At 45.6% G+C, this 24,611-nt stretch overlaps 1 protein-coding gene across 23 annotated transcripts in view; it reads left to right on the top strand.

Annotated features, from left to right (window-relative positions):
- Positions 1 to 24,611, top strand: part of ADGRL3 (adhesion G protein-coupled receptor L3) — a 667,301-nt gene that overhangs the window by 270,795 nt on the left and 371,895 nt on the right. Inside the window, exon 1 of one of the 23 annotated variants that reach the window (XM_064148531.1) lies at positions 23,575 to 23,647. The exons of the other annotated variants lie outside the window; for them this stretch is intronic. The gene's annotated coding sequence lies outside the window, so the exon portion shown is untranslated. Of the gene's footprint in view, positions 1 to 23,574; positions 23,648 to 24,611 lie in introns of those variants that run through there. 23 annotated transcript variants of the gene reach the window in all.

The following is a 24,611-nucleotide window of genomic DNA, read 5'->3' as shown; positions in this document are numbered from 1 at the left end:
GGTAGGCATAGAATCTTAGAATTATTTGGCTTGGATGGGATCTCTGAAGGTCATGTACTGCAACACCACACTCCCCTTGTCCCCCCATAGTGAGCAGGGGCATTCTCCACTGGATCAAGTTGCTCACAGCCTTGTCCAGCCTAACCTTGAATATCTCTAGGAACAGGGCCTCAGCTCCCCCAGGTAACCTGTTGCAATGTTTCACCACCCTCATGATAAAGGACTTGTTCCTAGCATCCAATCTAAATTTGCTCTTCTCTCATTTCAAATCACTGCCCTTCAGTTTATCACTCCAGGCCTTTGTAAACGGTCATTCTGCAGCCTTCTTGTAGCCCCCTTCAGGTACTGGTAGATCACCTATAATGTGTCTCTGGAGCCTGCTTTTCTCCAGGCTGAAGAGACTCTACTCTCACACTCTGCAACTTACATTGTAATCAACTGCCTTTTTCCCTCCCTCACCTTCATTTCCTTCCCACTTTCCAAGCAAGATCTCAGAATTCATTCCCTGTCCCTCTTGAAACACCAAACCCAGCAGATCATCTTGTCTGTTCTTCAGAGACTGTCTCCAGGGTAACTTTGTTTGTGAGGTCCTCAACAGGCTGCTGCCCTTCAGATTTTGTTCTGGGAAACAAAGCTGCTGTTTTACACCCTTTAAATTCACAGTGTGATAACACTGACTACATCTGAGCACTCCCTTAGACCCTGTAGAACCCCCAGGTGGGACAGGAATGAGTGAGGTGTCAACATGATGTCTTGCTACCTGGTGTAACTACTTCTGTATTACAACAGACATCCAGTGAAGCAAGATAGTGGCTTGACTACAGAGCTGTCTGATTTGGAAGAAGGCTTTTTGTTTCAAGAGCTCTGCAGAGAACAGTTTCTCTCTTCATATCATTCCTTGCTGAGCTTTAGTTGATGGCCAGATAACTAATGGACTCCTTTTCAAACAGAGAGCTGTAGTAAATAATTTGTTACTGGAGCAGGAGGTGGTGTGACAGCTGAGATTGTTGGTATGGCAGATGGAATCTGTCCCTCTAGCAGGAAGAAAGGAATGTAAGAAAGCATCTTAACTCTCCTGAGGTTCAGTGCAGATCATAGACTGGAGTTAGAGAACTTTTTGTTGTACCTGTGTTCAGGGCAAAAAGACAGGAGAAATCAGAAAGCTTCTCAGACCTCTGAGAAATAATCTGAAGATGTTCCTGTGGTGGTCTTGGAGAGAGATGCTAGTTTAAACCTGGGCATTTTGAAAATGTAACTTATTTGGTGGGCATGTAGAGATTTGTAGAATGGTTTGGGTTGGCAATGACCTCCAAAGGTCATCTAATCCATCCCCCCCTGCAGTCGTCAGAGATATAATTCATTAGATCAGGTTGTGCACAGCCTTGGACAGCCTGACTTTTAATATCTCCATGCATGGGGGCTCCATTATCTTCCTGGCAACCTGTTCCAATATTCCCCCACCTTTATGGTGCAAAAAATGTTTCTAACATCCAGTCTAAATCTCTTCTCAAAACCATTGCTGCCCATCCTGCAACTGCAGGCTTTTGCAAACAGTCCCTCTGCAGCCTTCTTGCAGCCTCTTTCAGGTACTGGGTGGCAGCCCTAAGGTCCCCCCAGAGCCTTCTCTTCTCCAAGATGAAAAACCCCAGCTCCCTCAGCCTGTGCTTGTAGCAGAGGAGCTCCAGCCCCCTGATCATCTTCATCTGCTGGGCACTCTTTGTCACATTCACATCCATATAATGGAGACTGATTTCTGGTTTGGGTTTCTTCCTTCCTCTGGGAAAGCTGAGGAGATCAGTCTCCATTGTCAGGCTACTTCCATGAGACTTGGAGAAATTCAATTCTTTATGCTCCCCAACCTTTTTGTCAGACAGATTTCCAAATGGACAACCTATAAAAATGGTTAGGGGAATGCTGTAAAACAGATATAGTCTGCAAGCTCATATTAGTTTCAATGCCCTTGGAGAAGAAACCAAAATAAGGAACAAAAATTATCCCTTCAGATATGCAGTTGGTTCAGCACTGTCTGCTGCTTGCTTGTGTGGATGACATCTGCTGGCCCAACTTCTTGCCCTTCTCTGCACTAGCAAGGTTGAAGAGAACTGCAGGCATCATATTCTTCTCTAGCCTTGAATGTCGAAAATGAGCATGAAGGGAAGTGTTAGGGTATAACCGAGCAGATTCAGCCTAGCACTGCAGACATCTCTTACATCCATGCACTTCACATGGCTGTTAGAGCAGCAGTGCTTTCCTAGGCTTACCAAATCACTTATTACAAGTTGGCAGTGCTGAGGAGAAGGTCTCAAGGTGCTCATCCTGACAACCTGAGGCAGCAATGTGCCAGCCCAGAAAGCTAACTGTGTCCTGGGCAGCAGGTGTAGGGAAGGGATTTTGACCCTCTAGTTTGCTGAGGTGGGACCACACCTCGAATTCTGACTTCAGCTCTGGTGTCCCCAACACAAGAAAAAACAAAGAACTGCTGGAGCTGGTCCAACAGATGCCAGAAAGATGATCAGAGGACTGGAGAACCTCCCCTATGGGGACAGGCTGAGAGAGATGGGGCTTTTTGGTCGGGAGAAGAGAAGGCACTAGGGACAACTTACTGGAAGACTGCTTTATTTGAAAGGCACTATGGGGAAGCTGGAGAGGACTTTAGACAAAGGCAGGGAGTGAAAAGAGGAGAGGTAATGGCTTCAAAGTGGAAGAAGTTGGATTTAGGTTAGACAATAGGAGACAAATCTTCCCTGTGAGGGTGGTGAGGTACTGGAAGAGAAGTTGTGGAGTCTCTAAATCTCAAAGTGGTGAAAAGCAGGTTGGATGAGGCCTTGAGCAGCCTGGTCTAGTGGAAAGTGTCCCTTCTTTATGGCAGGGGGGCTTGGAACTGGATGAGCTTTAAGATCCCTTTGAACTTAAGCCAATCCACAAATACTTGGTTGCAGTTGATCTCAAAGTTCTTTTCCAACCAAAATTACTGTAGGATTCTCTGAGGCAAATGCCACAGCCCCATTACAATGATGTAAGAGCTCTGCTGAAATGAAACCCTATAGGCTGCTGTTACAGAGAGGGCTTCATTTCCCCCAGGTTTCTGGACTTGACACCAGTTTCTTTAATTTGACACCTCTTTGTTCAAACAGAAGATCAAAATGGCACTTAAATTGCACCGTGAGCTTAATAATAACCATGCAGCGCAGTGTGCTGAAGTGCAGGCACGCTGTTGTTGTTGCAGTCTGGGATTTCAGATTTAACTTTCAAATGCTTTTCATCTCCATATTGCAAATTTGACAGCTGCCTTTTATGGGGAGAGGGTTGTAAAGACTTTATTTTCATTTACCTGACCTGAAGGACAGAGTTTATTTGCATTGGGGCAGGAGTTTGCAGCACAGTGAATTAGCAGTAAACCGAGACTTCAGTTCTTATGGTTTTCCAAAACAATAAAAAAATCCTCCCAGGCTGTGAATTGTTTTATTTATTTATTTTATCCCACAGTGGATTTAGACACAGGGTTGGGTTATGGATTGCTTTGGGTTTTCTGGTGGGTTTTTGTTTTGGTTGGGTCGCTTTGTTTCAGACAAATCTCATTTTCTCTTCAGAAGATTACATGGAAATTTTCACAGACTAATTGCCCCCCCCCCCCCACCCCTCCAAATATACTGTTGAAAAATAGGAACTGAATTATTTTAATTGAGACTGCTTTTGTATTTCTGTTGGACCATAACTTGAATGCCTCAAATTCCATGTGTGTAGAATATCCCAGCTGTGATTTGCAGTGTAGGTAGCCGGTGGCTGTGCTTGGGTCTCTCATTATTTGCATCCTGTGCTGCTTTTGCTTTATTCCACTTTTAATGCTGGTGATGGTACAAGCTTCAATCTGAAAAACCAAGAATGAAAAGTGAAAAACTCTTGACATCCAGGTGTCATAGAATCAGAGAATGGTTTGAGTTGGAAGGGACCTCCAAGAACATCCAGTTCCAACCTCACTGCCATGGGCAGGGACACCTTCCACTGGACCAGCTTGCTCAAGGCCTCTTCCAACCGGGCTTTAAACACCTTTAGGCAGCAGATATCCACAACCTCCCTGGGCAACCTGTTCCTATGTCTCACCACCCTTACTGAAAAGAATTTCCTCCTAATCTCCAGTCTAATTCTCCTCTCTTCCAGCTTCAATCCAATGCTCATCCTATCATTACAAGCCCCTGCAAAAAAAAAAAAAAATCCTCCCCAGCTTTCTTGTAGTCCCCTTCAGGTACTGGAAGGCTGCTCTACAGTTGCAGCCAACAGGGGAGGTGCTCCAGACCCCTCATCTTTGTGGCCTTCTCTGGACTTGTTCCAGAAATTCAATGTCTTCCTTGTGCTGGGGAACTAGAACTTTATTGATCTCATGTTCTAAAGTAAAGACTTCTTTCTGGGGAACTGTGGAGGATCTAACACTGTGTCTTTGCAGCAGAGGTACTGTTGAAGTACCCTTCACTTTTAGTTCCATGTAATCTTCCTTGTGCCGACATCTTTCCCTTTCTGTCCTTTGTTTCTATTGCAGTCTTCTTGCTGGAATCATCTGTTCTACAGTCCTTGCAAATGTTTCTCTGATAGGTTTTTGTGGATGCCATGGTTTTCACTTGACAGCCTCACATGGGGCATCTGCATCAGCATGTCTGAAATGTGGGCACCCCTCTTCCTTGAGCAACAACGGAGTCTTCATCCATGACATGTACTGAAACCTCAGAGCTGGCACTTTGATAGATGTGAGCAGTATTTTGATAAGTGAAAAGCAGAAGAGAGAAGTAGTTGAGGGATTTGGCATCTTCAAGTCTCCTAACACCCAACTGTGGCTTCAGCTCCAGTCTCTCCCAAAGGACATAGAATCAGAGAATTGTATTTGTTGGAAAAGACCTCCAAGATTAAGTCCACCCTTCAACCTAAAACTACCACTGACATCAAACCGTTTCCCACAGTGCCATTTCCACATAGTTCTTGAACAGCTTCAGGGATGGTGCCTCCACCACCAACCTGGACAGCCTGTTCCAATGCCTGACCACTCTTGCAGGAAACAAATTCTTCCTAGTCTCCAACCTAAACTGCCCCAATAGAATTTCAGGCCATTTCCTCTAATTCTGTTATCTCATTCTATTACTAGGAAGACGAGACCAACCCTCACCTCACTCCAACTGCCTTTCAGGGAGTTGTAGTGAGCAATGAGGTCTCCCCTCAGTCTCCTCCACACTAAACAACCTCAGTTCCTTCCGCTGTTTCTCACCAGACTTGATCTCCAGACCCTTTACCAGCTTTGCCCTTCTCTGGATACACTTCAACACTTGAATGTCCTTCCTGTAATGAGAGGGCTCAAACTGAACTGAATACCTAAGGTCTGGCCTCAGCAGTGCTCATTATAAGGGGCTAATCATTTTGCTGGTACTCCTGGCCACTGTTTTCCTGATCCAGGACAGAATACTGGTGGCCTTCTTGGCCACCTAGGCACATGCTGGCTCATCTTCAACTGGCTATCCATCATCCCCAAGGCTTTCTTTCCTGGTCAGCTTTGCTTTTTTGGGTATTTCTAAGGACTTCATTTAGGGAAACTATTAATTTGAAGGAAATTCTCCCTTTAATGACTCGTGTTAAGTATTTGCCTGCTTTTTGGATCAGCAATTTTAACAGAGAGCAGAAGAGCCGTCAGGAAGAGTGTGTGAATGTAGATGAAAGGATGCAAATAGTTTCTAAACCTCTTGACATTAAAGACTCTTTATAAAAGAATGGTGAAAACTTTCACAGAGGGAATAATTCTCTTGACTCATGGTATAAAAAAAACCAAAACCCAACCCAAACATAAAAAGGAAAAAAAATCCTATTTTGAGGTTTGACATTTTCCTACTGTAGCATGATTTTTCCCATCAGAGCCAGCTGTTGGCTGGGTTTTTGGTGGAGACACATTCAATATGTGCTTGTTAAGAAAACTCTGTGAGGGCTCCTGGAAACCTCTTACATTTCATTTGCCTGCAGTGGATGGAGAGGAAGAAAAAACCCAACAAACCCACATGGAAAAAAAAATGTGATTTTTATGCTTGATGGCCAAGCTGAAAAACTGAGCAATATAAAAGAAATCCAGTTAGGTCTTTTAAATCATTTAGGAGTAGGAGGGGGCAGATGGCTAACTGAAAGCAAACTTCTAACCAGGAGAAAAATCTCTTGACTAAAACTAGCTTAACTGGTAAAATGGCTTAGTTTGGAAGGGATCTCAGAGTTCATCTACTCCAAACCCCTGTGCTGTGGGCAGAGTGGCTGCCTCTCAACTACACTTGGATGTCCAATATTGCCTTAAACATTTCCAGGGAGGGGACTTCCACATTATACTGCAAAGCACTGTTCTGGAGGTTCTGCCTGCATGATTGCCAGGAAGGTGTTTAAGGGTTGGATGAGGCCTTGAGTGACCTGGTCTAGTGGAAGGTGTCCCTGCCCATGTTGGGGTTTGAGTTCCAACCCAAAGCATTCTATGAATCATTTCTAATCTAAGTTACACAAGTAATGACTTGGAACTCGTGAGTTTGGTGCAGTTAGGCAGTGTGGAAACCTCCTACCAGGGTGTGCTAGTTTGAAGCTAGCTAGAATGTTTTGGTGAGAAGAACTAGATTACAGGCTGGGAAAGGAAAACAAGGCTGATGTCTACTTCACTCATAGGCTTGCTGAGATGTATAGGAACAAGAAATAAAAACACAGATAACCACTCTCACTGGGGCTGCTGGCTGAGCTGCATCTTACTCTCTAACCTCACCCTCCATTTTGGACTAATCCACTTTGCTTCCTAACCCCCTGGCAGAACCTCCATTCTTCCTTGGGACTGGGGTAAGGGGAAGGTGAAAAGGCAGTTGAGAGCCCCTCCTGGGGACTCAGGTTTCTAGGAGGGCTGTTGTGTTTCTGTATTACCTTTTACCTTGTGTATTTCTGTCTATATCTGTACATACTGTAAATATCTGCTTGTATATTGTGCCAGCTGTAAATATAAGCTTCATTCCTTTTTCCAGAGCCGGCTGGGTCTTGTCTGGGTGATTTCTAAAGTGGGGGGGGGAGGAGAACACCCAAACCATCACACAGAGCTATCAGGATTGAGGTGTTGCAGGCATAAATCTTAAGCCCCCAGTTACTTCTCATGCTCCTTGCCTTTTCCTCCATTGCTGCCTTTCTACACTTCTTCAGAGTGCCCCTTCCTCTTGCTACTTCTTAAAGGGTTTTGTGACAGAAACTTGAACTGGATGAAGGGACTGGAACAGCAATGAAAAGGGATGAGCTTTGGGAGGGATTAGAGAGTATGAAACTAAATTAAAATGAAGTGAAATTGCCTGTCTTAGGAGGGCGAGGCAAAGGTTTTAACTGTAGGTCTGTGCTGCTGTGGGTGGGCATCACTTGAGGAATACTTTCAGTTGATTTGATATCAAGGGGTGGATTAGTTAATGAATGCTGCCAGCACATGTGTTTGATGGCATTTGTGGATGTCAGCAGACAGCAGGGTTTGGGGAGCCAGAGAAAAGGCAGGCAGAAGACACGTTCTGGATGGAAGGCAATGTTCTTCATCAGCTTGGAGCACACTAGGGCACAACAAACAGATTATAAATGGGTGGTAGCTAGGAATGAAATATATCTGAGGACCAAATGTTCATTTATTTTGTTTTGCATTCTATGTAGATTACTCTTCAGTCTTTATTGCTGAAGCTGGTGTGGGCTAGAGGACAGCTTTTGCAAGTGTAAGAACTACATGAGTGTTTGTCATGTCAGACTCACATGGCAGGAGACAGCAGTTGATATGGGGACTCATCAGGGTGGGTTTCACACTGAGTGAGGTGATTTGCCCTTCACTTTTTAATGTTTTTCTAGGCTTATTGTAGGACAAGCCTGGCTGGAGTGGCTTAGCCAGAAGAATGGAAGTGGGGCAGCAGAAGGCCCCAGAGGCACTGATGTCCAGAGTCTGTAGGTAGCAAAGGCAGAGAAACATCCTTTCATGACACAACTGATAGCTTTAACTGATGTGATTGCAGACACAAACTAGAACCCAGGAGGTTCTGGTAAGGAACAAGTTCATAGCTGTGACAGTGCTGGAGCCTTGGAGCAGGCCTCACAGAGAGGTTGTGAAGTCTTCTCCTCCTCAGAGATTCCAAACCCACCTGGACATGGTGATCCTGTGTAATCTGCTGTGGGTAACCCTGTGTTAGCAGGTAGGTTTGACTGGATGATTTCCAGAAGTCTCTCCCAGACCCCTATCAGTGCTCTGTGACTGTTGTGTCACCTTGTATCCACTGCCATGTGAGCAACACATGAAGCTCTAGACTTGAGAGATGAAAAAATTAAAATCTGGATAATAATAATAATATACTGATTTTTATGTATTGCTTCCTAAAACTTGTACAGTACAACTGGCTGCAAGTACTTTGTTTCAGTGCGTATTTGACTGCAGAACTGTGTTGCTGTTCCTCATCTGCTCCAGCTTAAAATATCAATGTCCTCTACTGGAGACTCACAAAGAGCAGGGCAGTGTTGTGCAATCAGAATTATAAAATCATGGAATGGTAGGGGTTGGAAGGGACCTCTGGAGATCCAACCCCTGCTGCCAAAGCAGGATCACCTTGGGCAGATCACACAGCAGTACATCCAGATAGGTCTTGAAAGCCTCCAGAGGAGGAGACCCCACAGCCTCTCTGGGCAGCCTGCTCCAGGGCTCCAGCACTGTCACTGTGAAGAATTTTTTCCTCATGTTGTGGTGGAACTTACTGGGTTTCAGTTTGTGTCTATTGCCCTTTGTCTTATCACAGGACGCTCCTGAAAAGAGGCTGGGCCCTTCTTCAAATATTTTACACATCAATAAGATCCTCTCTCAGGCTGCTCTTCTCCAGGCTAAGCAGCCTCAGATCTTTCCTCATCAGATGGATGTTCCAGTTCCTTCATCATCCTCCTAGCATCCATTGGACACTCTTTAGTTTATCACTGCCCCTCTTGATCTGGGGAGCCCAGAACTGGACATGATATTCCAGATGTGGTCTCATCAGCACAGAGTAGAAGGGCAGGAGAACCTTCCTTGACCTGGCCACCCTTTTCTTCTAGCTCTAGGTGACTCAGGGAATATTCAAGCTCTTGCTACTAACCTGGTTGTAGCAAGAAGAGGTCTGTAAGCACTTTGGTGCATACATCATCAGAGAGGAGAGAGGACAGGAAGCTAAAAGAGTGCAGCATGTCTATTTGTCAACAGAGCTGTCTCTAGAAGTCTATTATTAATTAGGAAAGTGTTCCACTACAAATTATGATAATTAGCAGGAGACTGATTTCAGTTTCTCTCCTTTGCTCTCATTAACACTTTAGCATAATGTGCACTTCAGTCAAATAAAGAATGGAACTTTTTTTTGAGCCTTTTGAGAGTGCCTCAAAAAAGGGCCTTGCTTCATCCTTCACTTTTTAGCCTAATTAAAACTGATGATTAAAACATGCAAGTCCCTTAAGATGACTGTGCTAAAGTGATTTGATTTTTTTTTTTAAATTTCCTAATAAGCTGAATAATGTTTAATGTTCAGGGTAAAACTCTTGGAAGGGGGGGCGGGGGGGAAGGAAAACCAAATGAAATTGATGCATCTCATTAAGTTTTGTAGTTAAACTTAAGTAATTAACACCAACACCACCACTGATGGCGGGGTTATTGTGGGAGATGATACACAGCTACTTCTCAAGTGACTGATTGCTCAGAAGCATGCAGCCTTCAGATTGACATCTCCAAAATCAAATACCACAGTGACAACCCTCTTCTTGCTTGTCTCATCCAGGAGCTCATCATCTCCTGGAATACTGTGTATGGTTTTGGGCTCTCCAGTTCAAGAGAGACAGGGATCTGCTAGAGTGAGTCCATTAGAGAGCTGTGAAGATGATTGAGGGAGTGAACGTCTCTCTTAAGAAGGACTGAGACACCTGAGGCTGTTTAGTTTGCAGAAGAGAAGGATGAGAAGGGATCTTAGGGATGTCTATAAATATCTGAGAAGTGGTGTCAAGATGAAGGTGCCAGGCTCTTTTTAATGATGCCTAGTGATAGGACGAGGAACAAAGGCTACAAGCTCAAACACAGGAGGTTCCACCTCAACATGAAGACAAACATCTTTATGATGTAAGGGTAATGGAGCAGGCTGACCAGAGAGGTTGTGGAGCTGTCTCCTCCAGAGACTTTCAAGACCCATCTGCATGCATTCTTGTATTGTCTGCCTCAGATGCTCCTGTCTTGGTGGGAATATTGGACTAGATAATCTCTGGGGGCCTCTTCCAACCCCTAACATTCTGTGATGCTGTGCTCTGTGTGCCTGGCATGCACTTTGGAAGGGCACTGGTTCTGTGCCTGAAAGTGCCCAACTGAGCTTTATCTTTGTGGGGTCAAGTAGTGACGTGAAGGAATGAGCTGCAGTAAACAGACATTCAATGTGACATCTTGTGACTTTGGTGAGTGGATATTGTGCTGTTTCAGGCTAATTGCCACATTAGAGCTGCCCTTACACACTGATTTAGGCCTTGATCTGTTCTTGGTGACACCTCTCCACCTCTCATTTTAGAAATCTCAAACTTGATATTGCTGTTTGAAAAGACAGCCTTGCTTCTCTCTGTCTGCATTCACATTTTCGCTGCTTCCACTCTGATTACACTGAGGTTTCCCCTTGCATATGCAGGGTGTGGGCTCTCTTCTGTGTCTTCAGAAGAGCTTGTCTTTGCAGTTAGAGTATTCAGATGAGCAGAGATTGAGTAGGAGAAGCTGAAATTGTGAAATTATAGAATTGTTGGGTTGAAAGGGACCTTAAAGATCATCTAGTTCCAACCCTACCATCACAGAGACAGCTTCCACTGGACAGGGCTTCTCAAGGGCCTCATCCAGTCTGGCCTTCAGCACCTCCAAGGAGGGGGCATCCACAACCTCCCTGGACAACAGTGTCTTCCCACTCTTACTGGAAAAAAAACCAAGCTCCTAATATTGAGTATACAACTCTCCCTTTCAAGTTCAAAGCCAATGGCCCTCAATCTATCCCTACAAGCCCTTGTAAAAAGTCCCATCTGTCTTGTAGACCCTGTTCAGGTACAAGGTTTTCTCTGGAGCCTTCTTTTCTCCAGTCTGAACAGCCCCAGTTCTCCCAGCCTGTCCCCATGTGCTGTTCTTCCTTCTCCTTCATAGTGTTATTCCCAGTAGTTCTTGAGGCTGGGGGGCTCTCCACGTGCCAAGTGGCAGGAAGCAGACAGACCACCATCCATGCTTTTCTCCTTGTTGCTATGGTGGCGTGCTGCTGAAGCCTGCAGGTGTGAGCCCTTGGTGATGGGTTCCCAGTCTGTGGTGGCTCTCATCCTGTATTTAAAATGCTGCCCCAGCACTCCAGCCTCTTATGTGCTGCTGTCCTGTTGTTGGAGTCAAAGGGCTCTGCTTGGCTGTTGTGCTTAGAGTGCTCAATTTGATCTGCTCTGATTTTGGTGATTCAGACAAGCCACATCATGTGGCTCCTGGGTCCAAGAGAAGAGGCAGGGCTTTGGTGCTGTGGGGTTGCTGTGAAGTGTCCTTTGCCAGAAGCAGGGCAATATCGTTGCTGGATGGCTTATTATGGGAGCTCTGGGCAGCTCCAGTCTCCCAAGATCAAACTCTGAGGATTGCAGCCATTATTTCAAATTTCTAAGGTGTTGCTTTGGGTCACATTTTCCACATGTGATGGGGGAAGTGGGGATAGTTTGCACGTGAGGAGGCAGAGGCAAACATTATCTCTGCTACCATATCATAAAAGCTGTTGCAAACCATCTCTTGCCAGAAACAGACACATGAGGACAGGCAGTGCCAAAGCCTATGTGGTCGAGTGTCCACAGCACCCCCAGTGATGTGGCAGGGTCTGCAGGAAACTGACAAACAAGAACAGTGCTCTGCCGTTGTCAAATTACGTTGAGAAGTCACGGGGGGAATGAGATCTTAACCTTTCTTGCTGTGTTATGTGGAGGGGTTTGAAGGGTTGTAAATAATGAGATCTGCTGAAAACAGTTTCCTTGTACAAGCAAAGTGTTGTAAGTGCATAGCTGCTGTCATCTTGGGGCAGCTTTAGCTCTCTGCCTGCTTGAAACAGGATGGAGTGCACCCGTACTAAGTTTGCAGATGACACCAAACTGTGTGGAAGTGTTGGTCTGCTGGAGGGTAGGAAGGCTTTGCAGAGTGGTCTGGATAGGGTGGATCAATGAGCTAAGGTCAACTGTATGAGATTGAGCAAGGCCAAATGCAGGGCTCTGCACTTGAGTCACAACACCCTTGTGAACACTCCAGGCTTGGGACTGGAAACTGCCCAGCAGATAGGGACCTGGGGATGATGGTTGACAGCTGTCTGAACATGAGCCAGCAGCGTGCTCCAGGTGGCCAAGAAGGCCAACAGCATGTTGGCCTGGACTGGGAATAATGTGGACACTGAAGTGTGCCCCTTGTACTTGGCTCTGATGAGGTCACATCTTGATTATTGGGTTCAGTTTTGGGCCTGTTACTTCAAGAAGCATGTTGAGGTGCTGGAAAGGATCCCGAGAAGGGCAACAAAGCTGGTGAAGGGCCTTCAGCTCTGAGAAGGATGTTGTGGCCAGGCTGTCCATACAGAATTAATCCTCCATACCAGTGTGGCTGGTGGCTTTTGGTCTGTCCTAAGCCCTTTACCTTATCTAGATGCTGGGACAAAGTTGTTGCTGGAGCTGAAACCCACGGTGGGGGACAAGACTAACAGTTTGTACGTGGATAATCATACGCTGATTCTTGTGGCAGTGTCCTGGCCGTTGTGTGTGACTCTGATCTGTGTCAGGACTGAGATGTTTGTGGTGTTCTAATCTCTTTCTTGCATACATTGTATTCTCTCATGGCCCTGCCTTTGTGCATCAGCGTGCCTCGGCTCGCACCCACTGGCAGTTTGCTCATCAACTCTGTGTGGAGTTGGAGTCCCCACACAACACTTGGAGATGCTTGGGTTTTACTCAGAAAAGTAGTCTTTGTAACCACTGATATCATAGATTCCTAGGATGGCTTGGGTTGAAAGGAACCTTCAAGAACCTGTAGTTCTAATCCTCCTTCATGGGTAGGGATGCCTCCTACTAGACCAAGTTGCTCATGGCCTTGTCTGTCTTGGTCTTCAACCAACCTGGTCTTGAACACCTCCAGGGAGGGAGCATACATAACCTTCTTGGGCAACCTTTTCAGTGTCTCACCACCCTCACTGGAAAGAATTTCTTCCTAATCTCCAGTCTAATTCTCCTCTCTTCCAGCTTCAATCCATTGTGCCTCATCATATCATTATGAGCCCTTGTACAAAGTAAGGACTTTCATGTAGGTCCTTTTCTGATGCTGGAAGGCTTCTCTAAGGTCTCCCCAAAACCTTTTCTTCAGCAGTCTAAATTCTCTCAGCCTGTCCTTATAGGCAAGATTGTTAAACCCAAACATTAATCATCTTTCTGGACTGTGACCAAAGGACCAAATCCAGGTGTGGAACTCCTATGTCTCCAAAGAAAGAATTAGTTCAGGTGAATATTGTACATTTCACCCAGATAGAAGCCTTGTATCTGGAGGAGGCTCTGCTTTGCTATATGCTGCTGGGGTGAACCCTGCCCTGCAGCTGCTGATTGGCAGCTGCTCAGAGACCCCACTGTGACAATTGACACTACACTGAGTGGCACTGAGCCAAAATCCCTCAGGGAAACCAGGAAAGATGATCTGGAGACCAACTGGTTGCCTGAGTCATATCTCTTTCAGAGCTGCAAATGTCATGGAAGCAGGGCCCTGTGTTGCACCTCTGGGCATAGCTGGCATCTCTCCAAGGGTCTGTCTCCCTTTGGGTTTGCTAGCAAACCCCTCCACATGGTGCAATTCCTGCTGTGTTCCATGTCAGCTCAGCTGGGTTGAGATTCACTCCTGAGTATGCTAGCAGGCACTTAGAACATTTGTGGTCATTGTTTAAAGAGCTGGTGCTGCTCTGTGATGCAGATGGAGAGGATGCTTTCACTACAGGAATGACATTGAGGTGCTAGAGCAGGTCCGGAGAAGGGCAAAGAAGCTGGTGAAGGCTCTGGAAAACAGGTCTGGTGAGGAGAAGCTGAGGGAACTGGGACTGTTCTGTCTGGAGGAGGCTGAGGACAGACCGGATTGCTTTCTACAACTCCCTGAAAAGAGGTTGGAGCCAGATGGGGCTTGGTCTCTTGTCCCTAGCAAGAAGTGATAGCATGAAAAGAAATGGCCTCAGGGTTGCACCAGGACAGATTTAGTTTGGATACGAGAAGAAACTTCTTGACTGACTGGCTTAAACTTCACAGGTGTTTGAATCCCAGTCCCTGGAGGTGTTTCAAAGAGGCAGAGATGTGGTGCTGAGGGCCCTGTTTTACCACCAACCCTGATAGAGTTCAATAATGTTTGGGACTGGATGATCTGAAAGGCCTTTTCCAGCTAAAGTGACTGCATGATTTGAATTAGGTGCTAAAATAAAAGGAATTAAAACATTACTGTGAGACTATTTTATTTTTTTTTAGCACTGTAACCTGCATTTTTCACACTTCACTACCTTGAAAAATAGAAGCTTTTAGCCTTCTGCACTTCATAGTTTGCAATGAAATGTAGATGTGGGTATCAAATGAAACAGCTCTCATTTTTCTGATTTGAATTATTCTCCTTGAAACAACTGATGTTTTCAGTCTGTTTTCAATCTGAAAGGCAATCATAATCCCTCCTATGTTTATCTGGAGTTTAATGCCCTTTTGTTTCTGCTCCTGGCTCTTCCTTCAGGGAAAAGCAGGTATTCATTTTGCTTAGATCTTTGCAGTTACTTACAGTTTAGCTCTCCTTTGTAGAGCAAGTGTTGGAGTAGCTCAGAGCTGCTCTTTGAGTGGATGTAAACAGCAGTTGATATGCATGAGAAGTGTTGGGAAGCCTGGATTAACTGGGAAGCAGTTTTAAGGTGAGGCTTGATGATGCTCTGAGCAACCTGGTCTAGTTGAGAATGTTCCTGCTGACTGCAGAGGGGTGTTGGACTAGGTGACCTTTGGAGATCCCTTCCAGCTTGGACCATCCTATGATAACAGGAGGGGAGATCAAATGTGTGTGTGTAATAGTCTGGATTGAAGCTGAAAGAGAGGAGGTTTAGACTGGAGATTAGGAAGAAATTCTTTCCAGTGAGGGTGGAACAGGTTGCCCAGGGAGGTTGTGATTGACCTCTTCATGGAGGTGTTCAAGGCCAGGTTGAATGAGGCCTTGAGCAACCAAACCTAGTGGAAGGTGTCCCTACCCACGGTGTGGAGGTTGTAATTAGATGACTTTAAGGACCCTTCCAACCCAAACCATTCCATGATTCTGTTATACTCCCTGGCTCAACTTCCTTTGAATGCTGTGGTGCTCTTTTGACGTGATTCCCTGGCTCAGATCCCCAGAGGTCACTCAGCCTCTGCCCTCACCCCTTGTGGGACCACGGTGACATGCTGCTCTTGGAAAGCCGGGGAGATGTCAGTTATTGGGAGACTCAGGGCAGCGCAAGGAAGACCTGGGAGATAGACAAGTTCAATTTTCAAAGTGCTAGAAAACATCTCCTGTTCTAATAATCTTGTTTTGTGCTTTTGAGTATAATTAGTGCAACATTCATAGCTGAAGAAGCAAGTATCTGATGAGAGATTGCTTTCTTTTCCTCTTTTGAAGAAGGCTAATGATTTAATTTTCCTTTCACTGGTTGTATACATAGCAGTTAAATAATTTAGTTGTTTTGCTCCCTCACTGGAGGAAGGCTCTGCTTTGCAGAAAAAAAAAAAAAAAAAAAAAAAAGCTCTATTTTATTTTTTCTTTTTTGCATTTCATTCTGAGTAGAAGGAATGGGAAAGGAATTTTGGTGAGCCGCTGAAAAATGGCTCCATTACAATAACTGCTAAAGGTGAAGCTGAAAATTTATTTTTTTAATGAAGTCATGAAAGGCTTGGCAATAAGAACAGGAAGCTTAGGCCTCTTTCTCTCTGGTTTTAATTAAAAATAAATCTTCTGCTACCATTTATGTTAATGCACTTAGTAAATACGTAGTAAAGGAAGAGCTACAGGAAGGAGGCTTTGAATTAACAGCAGAGGGAAGTGCAAGGGACTTTGGGTGTGTTGTTTCCAAACCACGTCTTATTAGAAGCTCGTGGTCCTTTAAACAGATCTCCATATTCAAGGTCACCCTAAGCCCTTTGTGCCAGGCATTAAATGTGCTATAGATGCTCTAAAACTGTCTTGATATTTTGAGTGAGACCCACGAGGATGCTCTTCACCTCCACACCGCTTGCCTCTTCTCATCAATCTCTTCAGTGGCTTTCTTCTTCTCCCAGCATTTTGGTGGGGATTTTTATTTCCTTCTGCTTTCTATGTCACTGAATCATTTTTTTTTTCATCTCCCTTACCTACTCTGCTCCTCTTTTGAGCTACTTTTTGTGCAATAAAAACCTAACCCTGGATGACTTCTTTTTTTCTCTCTACATTTTTGCTCTCCCGACAGTCTCTTCCCTCATCTCCAGGGTGACCCTTTGCCCTCTCATGCTTGAACTGTTGCTCTTTGTCTCAATATGTGTCAGAAATTAAGTTCTTTGAGGCAGAGAGAGTGTCACCTGTGTCATCTTTGTTTGCTTGGCAACGTGCAAGGCAGTTGCAGCAATGGTTAAATGGAGAAAGAGAACAGCAGAGTGGCTAAACTGATCTAGTTAGAGGTGTCCCTACTGACTGGAGGGCGATTGGACAAGACCACCTTTGAGGGTCCTTTCCAACCCAGTTCAATCTGTGAATCTGTAAAATTTGACTTTGCTGAAACTTTGTCATTTTATTATAATTTTGGGGGAAACAACCTGGATTTGGGAGGGGATAGACAAGGTCATCAAAAAAAGAATCATGAAATGCTATTCATTGCCTAACCAGGTCTGGTGCTGTTGCCAGAATGCTGGAGTGCCATAGTAACATCAAAAACATTGAGATATATGACAACTACATTAACTGGGTAGGCATTTGGGCTCAGCTGAAGAGCCTCTCATTTCTTTATAGGCGTGCTTTGGGCAACAAAGGGGTAGGGTGTTGAGAAGTTGTTTGGCTCTGCTATTAGCTGCCAGGTATGTTAATGTGAGGGCAAAGATGGTTCTGTCTGCGCAGCGTGCAGTGCTGGGGAGGGAGTTCAGGTATGCTGGGCACATCTGCTGAGAGGAGATGGACTCTGCATGTCTCAGGGTTTTTTTTTCAGCTGCAGTCCCTTAGCACAAGAAGAACTGCACACAGAGTCGATGAGCTGCCTACTGATCAGGCACACAGCTCCTGCTCAGGTGAAGGCACATAGGCAGGTCTAAGGGAGATGCAGCTAGATCACAAAAAGCATCTAAGCACTTCAGCTGGTGCAGAAAGCTGTTGGAAGGTAGGAAAGATGTAAATAAGATGTCAGAAGTTTGGCATTTTTGTGGATATCTGTGGTGTTCAGAAGAGCAAAAACTCCTTAAAAATAGCTGCTCTGACTGAGAGCAACTCTGGGGAGAAGGGTGTGAGAGTCCTTGTGGACAGCAGGCTGACCATGAGCCAGTTATGTGCTCTTGTGGCCAAGAAGGCCAATGGTGTCCCGAGGTACTTTAAAAAGAGTGTGTTTAAGAGGGGTTCTCCTCCCTCTCTGCGCTGCCCTTGTGAGACCACGCCTGGAGTATTGTGTCCAGTTCTGGATTCCCCAGTTCAAGAGGGACAGGGAACTACAGAAGAGAGTCCAGGGGAGAGCCACTAATATTCTACAGATGAACCTGTCTTAGAAGGAGAGGCTGAGAGATGGGGCAGCTCTTTCAGCCTTTCCTCAGCAGGGAGATGTTCCATTGCCATCAGCATCTTTGTGGCTCTCCGCTGGACTATTTCAAGTAGTTCCCTGAGATCCTTCTTGAACTGAGGGGCCCAGAACAACTGGACACAATATTCCAGATGTAGCCTCACCAAGGCAGTGTGGAAGGGGAGGAGAACCTCTTTTGACAACGCTCCTTCTAATTCATCTCTCATTGTGTTGGCCACAAGGACATATTGCTGGCTCATTGGCATCCTTCACCATCACCCCTAGGTCCCTTTCCCCAGAGCTGTTCTCCAGCAGGTTAGCCCCCAACCTATGGTGATCCATGTCACTGTTCTTTCCCAGAAGCAAGACTCCCTTGGTCTTTGTTGGATTTCATTCAATTTCTCCCCACCCAACTCTGCAGCCTGTCCAGATTTCACTGAATGGCAACACAGCCTGAGGGGAGGGAGGGTCTTAGCCTCTCCTCCTAGATTGGTGTCATTTTAAAGAACTTTGGAAACCTGCAGCCCATGTACATATTTAATCTTGAAATTACAAACCATCAAACCAGAGCCCTGCTATGTCCTTTATTTTTTTTTTCCCCCACCCAAACTTCTTGTCAGAATTGAATCACATCTGCAAAGCTTCTGCTGCAGAGAGGGAGCGAGGCTGGTTAGGAATTGAAATTGCAGCTGCTTCTGGAGACGTGCAGGTTTTTTGGAGATAAATGACATTAAAGGGGTATTTCTGGCCTATCTCATTTCCCACAAGAGACAGACAGAAGGTGTTCGTTTTTACTGCTAGTTTGTGCTTCAGATGATTTTAGACATCAAGTAATTCTTGAATATAGTTTGTCATCTTTTGGGGAGTTTTGTTTTATGGTATTGATTAGTTAGTGGGTTGGTACTAATAAAGCCCTGGAGTTGTGGGTTGTTGTATCCTGTGCTCAGCTCACAGAAGGCTGCAGGACTTTGCTCCAGGCAAAGAGCAAATCAGTGATTGAGTTGTGAGTGAGGCAAAGCTTGAAGGAAGAGCTGATCTCATCTTACCTCACTGTAGTTGGATCAAAGATCTTAAGGTCCAACTATTCTCTAACTCTACCAGGGCTGGTGCTAAGTTGTGGCCCTCAGCACCACGTCTCTGCACTTTTGGAATTTCTCCAGGAATGGGGAATTGATGTTTAATCCAGTCTTTGAGAACCTTTTCAGTTAAGTTGCTTGTCATATTCTCCTGAAACCTCCCCTCGTGCAGCTTGAGGGCATTTCTTCTCATCCTATCACTTGTAACAAGGGAGAATATGTCAACCCTCACCTGGCTCCACCCTCCCTTCAGAGAGTTGTAGAGAGTGAGAAGGTTTCTCATCATCCTCCTTTTGTCTACTCCAACTCCAGTCTCTCAGCTGCTCTTCACCAGATCTATTGTCCAGACCCTACACCAGCTTTGTTACCCTTCACTGGATACACTCCATCACCTTAATGTCTTTCTTGTAGTGAGGTGCCCAAAAGTGAGCCCAAGATTCAAGTGGTGGCCTCACCAGTGCTGAGTACAGGGATGTCATCTCTCTTTCATCATCACCTTCCATGGTGGTAATTAGGTTGCAAACTTGTTGCTCAGCTGAACCATAAAGAGCTTGAAAAGCAGAGGTGAGAGAACCTGACTCTCCCCATTATCCCTCACACTGGATCTGATATTCCCTGCTCTCTGATGGGGCTGAGGGAAAGTGGAGGATTCTCTCTAGCAGAGAAGTTAGTTGTAACTGAGTGTTTTGGCACAGCTGATATTGTAGATTTAGAGCAGTTCCTGAGCTGGATGGGATGTTCTAGCAGGAACAGCAAGTTGTGCATTCATTAAAAGCAGCCTTAATGTGGTGCTCGTCAAAGGAACTGCACTGGCTGTACCTTCAGACCCAGTGCAACAGCCATCATGTCTGTGGACAGAGGGGAGAGTTTATCAGCAGTAACATTGATAACTCAGGCTTTCAAGTTGCTTAGCAGCTGGGACCTGCTGGAGCTGCCCATTACTGTCAATCCTGGGAGCTGACATCTATGCCACAACTTGCTGACATCACCTACACCAAGAGTTGCCTGAAGAAACTGATATTCAGATACTCCCTGTCAGCTCAGCTTATGCCATGTCACATTTTGTAGAACTATAGAATGGTAGGGGTAAGAAGGGACCTCTGGAGATCATCAAGTCTGACCCCGCTGCCAAAGCAGGATCGCCTAGGGCAGGTCACACAGGAATGCATCCAGATGGCTCTTGAAAGTGTCTAGAGAAGGACATTGCCTAGCCTCTCTGGGCAGTCATTTCCTCATGTTGAAAGAGACAATGAATTATTAATATGGCTGTCAGAATCCCAGCTGTTCAACCAGGCTTTACTGAGTGTGATAGTCACTGCACTTTGCAAATTCCTGCTCTCCAAACTGTCCAACTTCTGTTAAGGTCTGTCCTGTCTTATAGGAAGTGCAGGAAGAAATTAATTCACTTATTTTTCCCAGTTGGAGATAGAGCAGAACTGATTCTGGTCAGTGCTGTGCCTTCCCAGCTTAGTCTGCAGGAAGTGCAGCTCAGGGAATGTTCTCACATGCAGTGGCTGCTTCTAGCAGTGAGAAGACTGATGGGCAGAGTTAGTACCAAGGGTTGGGGTGCAGACCAGGGCACTGCTACATCTTGTGTACTGTGTGGAAATGCAGAGTAAAAGGCCACACCTGTGGGGCAGAGTGAACAGCTCAGATAATCCTACACTGACCACCATCTTACGGGTGTCAGATTTGGTGTAAAGCTTGAGGGGTCATGAGGGCCGAACCTCATCTTCAATGGTTAGCATCTGAGATAGTTTCTGTCCCTTCTGCCCTTGGTCTTGATTCATGAGTTTCAGAATCCTGTTCCAGAATCCAGCTCTTCAATCTAGTTCCCATCTACTTCTGAGTCAGTCTGGGACTTCTGCCGTAGCATCAGTGGAGATGAGGACCAATTGCCATCATTGGGTTGGGTTTATATTGGTTTGTATCTATTTTAATGTCGTTATTTTCATTAAATAGATTTAGTTCCTTTCCCAACCTTTAAATATCTTTCCCTTGTTCCTTTCCCAACCTCTAAATATCTTTCCCTTGTTCCCATTCTCTTCCCTTTGGAAAGGAAGAGGGCCTAGTAGAGAGCCATTGGCACTTGATTAGTGGCCGGCCCAGCCCTGATGCAGGACACTGTGGGATGTGAAAAAAACCAAACCAAAACACTTTGAGAGTAAAATTCTGCAAGAACCTCCTGGGGAGGTTCACTGATGGAGAACAACCAGGTAGATGCTTACAGCTGAGGTTTTCCCAGTTGAGTCAGAGTTTAGCTGGAGCTGGAAAGGAAGATTTGGTTTGATTTTTTTTTCCCCCCCAGATGTCTCAAATGTCAGAAGCATGGCGTGAAAATGGCAGTGGTAATTTTAGCTCACAGGAAGAAGGGTTGCGAGGAGTTTCGTTGCTGCTAAAGCTGCTTCAGCTGATTTCTGTTGTAGTTGACAAGAAAAAAAAAAGGTAGGAAAAAAAAAGGCTATTTCCACTAGGAAAAAAAAAAAAAAAAAACCCCAAAAAGCCCCAAATAAAATCAGATTAAAAAAAAAGAAAGAGGAGATCTCTTCCTACGCTGCAGCTAGTTCCTAAAATGTATGATTTGCAGGAAGATTCTGCTGTGGGCAGTGGGGATTTTTATTACTGATGTTTCCTAAGAAATGGAAATTTATGATAAACATGCTTGTTTTTTTCCTTCTACCGTCTCCTGGTTCTCATATTTAACATTCATTAGAGATGTTTTTCTTCTGGAAACTCCTAATCCTAAAGGAACTCAGCAGAGCGTGACTGTGTGTTGTGACTGTCATGGTGCAGACTCCCTATCTGCTGAGAAGAACCAGAGGGGGGGAGGGGAAGGACAAATTTTCACATCCTGTCTGGAATGTTGGTCTCTTGGCTTTAATCAGTGTGAAGTTTGGGAGCGAAGAAAAGGGCAGAAGTCAAAGCATAATTTTTGTATGATGATGGAAGAGGTGCCTAAGGACTGGAAAAAAAACAGAACTAATATCACTCCAGTCCTCAAAAAAGGCCAGAAAGAATCATAGCATGGTTTGGGTTGGAAGGGACCTTTGAGATCATCTAGTTCCAGCCCTTCTAGCATTGACATGGGCACCTTTCACTAACCCAAGTAGCTCAAAGCTTCATCCAACCTGGACTTGAACACCTCCAGGGAGGCAGCATCCACAACCTCCATGGGCAACCTGTTCCAATGTTTCACCACCCTCACCAGAAAGAATTTCTTCCTGATATTCAGTCAGCAGTGAAAACGTTTGATTTATGGTGTCTGGAAGCACCACCTTCTAATCTCAACTTTTTAAGAGCTGATTGAACACAGCAAAATAATAGATGTTAGGAAATGAAAATGCATTTGGGTTTAGTTTTGTGTCTTCATGTAGAAAATGTTTACCTTGGACATTTTGACAGTTTGGAAGTTCTTTGGGTTTTAGGCATTTTTCTTCCCAGCAAGCCTCTTCAGATTTTTTTACCCCTCTTCCCAAGAACATATTTAGTTTTGACAGTTCCCCACTTTTTGATGAGAGAATAAGTTTTGTCAGAGCATTCCCAGCCAGCTCTTCTGAAGGCTGTACATTCTGAGCAGCACCAACCTGACAGGCATGCTTTCTTAACCCACCTGGGTGTCAAGGAAAGCAGAAAACCAGGTGCATGTTATGCTAGGGGAAAAAAAGTATAGATCCTCTGCTTTCATAGACTCATAGAACAATTTGAGTTGGAAGGGACCTCCAATGGTCATCTAGTCCAACTCCTCTGCAGTCAGCAAGGACATCCTGTACTAATTCAGTTTGCCCAGAGCCCTGATGAGCCTGACCTTGATTATCTCCAACAATGGGGCCTCAACTATCACCTTGGGCAACCTGTTCCAGTGCTGCTCCACTACCTCCACAGTAAAGATCTTTCTCCTAACATCCAACCTAAATCTCTTCTCTAGTTTAAAACCACTGCCCTTCATCCTGCCACTTCAGGCCTTTGTAAACAGTCCCTCTTCAGCCTTCTTGTTGGCCACCTTTAGGTACTGGAAGGTTACTCTTAGGTCTCTGTGGAGTCTTCTCTTCTCCCAGCTGAAATCGGAGCATGTTTCTGGCTTCCTGGTAGACATCTCTGCATAACTTGCAAACTGTTGTTCGTGATGAAATGTTACAAAATCTTACTGCTGACTTCTATTCAGTAATGGTTTGTGTATAATTTTGTTACATACTTCAACCTGATCTCCAAAAACACCAAGCAAAAATATTTCTCTTTATTCAGTCTGCAAAAAAAATAAGCTAAGCTGACAAATGTGAGAAAGGCAAAGGAAAAGAAACACAAGGAAAACAGGACTGCCCAGATTCACAGATCACTTGCTGTGCAATTTAATATTCAAGATGACTGCAAATAGACCATTCCATCTTCATGTTCTCATCTCCATCCTTTTCCTCTCCATTTTTCTCCCTTCTCCACCATAGCCACCTCTTTCTCTCCTGCACAATGCATTTCCCCCTTTTTTCCCCCAAACTCATAACACCTGGGTTCTGTTGCAGTCTCCTCCCACCCCAGGTGTTACCACTTAGCCCTCCTTGCCCACTCCCCTTTTCAGTCTGGTTTCTGTTGGAGTCTCCTCCCACCCCAGGTGTTACCACTTAGCCCTCCCTACCACTCCCCTTTTCAATCTGGGTCTTGTTGCAGTCTCCTCCCACCCCAGGTGTCACCACTTAGCCCCACCCTACCCACTCCCCTGTATAAGTGGCCCCAGGAAAGGCAAGCCCCAAGCTTGCCCACTTGGGCAGAAGGATCCTCCTCGGATCGTCACTGGTGAGTGCTCTGTGGTGCATCACTGGGTGAATGGTGGAGGGGATTCAAAGGCCGGGGGGCCTGGTGGGCCCCCCGGCTAGATAGGGCCAGGCCTCATGATTGCTCTGACATTGCTCACGGGTGCTGGGTAGGCTTCCTTAGGCTGAGTTTCTCCGTGTTGAGTTGCTTCTTTCAGCTGAGGATGATCTGGAGTACTCAGCTGAACCTATACCAGATCATGCAGGAACACATCCAAGCAAGTCTTGAATATCTCCAGAGGAGACTCACAGTCCCCCAGGGCAGCCTGTTCCAGTGTTCTGTCACCCTCATAGTCAAAAAATTCTTCTTTGTGTTTACTTGAAACTTCCTATGCCTCAGCTTCCAGCCATTGCCCCTTGTCCTGTCATCAGGCATGGCAAGGAAGGGCTTAATGTGTTGGTGCTACTCAGTAACAGCTGGGCTTGAGGACTACTGTTGGCTTACAGTGCTTGGGATTTAAGCAAAACCCAGCAGGCAAACCTGTATTCTGGGCTGGGTCAAGAGGAGTGTGGCCAGCAGAGCAGGAGAGGAGTCTGCCCCTTCACTCAGGTGAGACCCCACCTTGAATACCACTATGGGCATTGAAGCATGTTTCACAGTGCCCTGGGCTTCCTCGAACACCACCTCTGCTCAGAGGCAAATGAAGAGCCGTCTGTGGTGGTGTCACAGTGGGAAGGGTCCCAGGTTCCTTTAAGGAAACCGCAGGGACCAAGACCCACCCGAGGGGACGGGTGTGGGTGTCCCAGCGTGTTGTAGCGTTGCTATTCCCTCCTGGTTTCCCAGCGCGTAAGGTGGCCCCTGGCTGGTCTCAGTTTCCCTTCTCTCCCTTGGCAGCTGCCTGCAGGGGGAGCAGCTCTCCTCCTTACCGGTGCTGCGTGGGGCAGGCGGCTCCCAGCTGGCAGGGAGTTTTCAGCTGCGTCATGCGGCCTGCTGAGGCCTGCCAGGC

This window comes from Pogoniulus pusillus, chromosome 9 (genome assembly GCF_015220805.1).
Source record: "Pogoniulus pusillus isolate bPogPus1 chromosome 9, bPogPus1.pri, whole genome shotgun sequence".
NCBI lineage: Eukaryota > Metazoa > Chordata > Aves > Piciformes > Lybiidae > Pogoniulus > Pogoniulus pusillus.
Note: the sequence above shows the minus strand (reverse complement) of the source record. Positions and strands in the feature narration are given on the sequence as shown.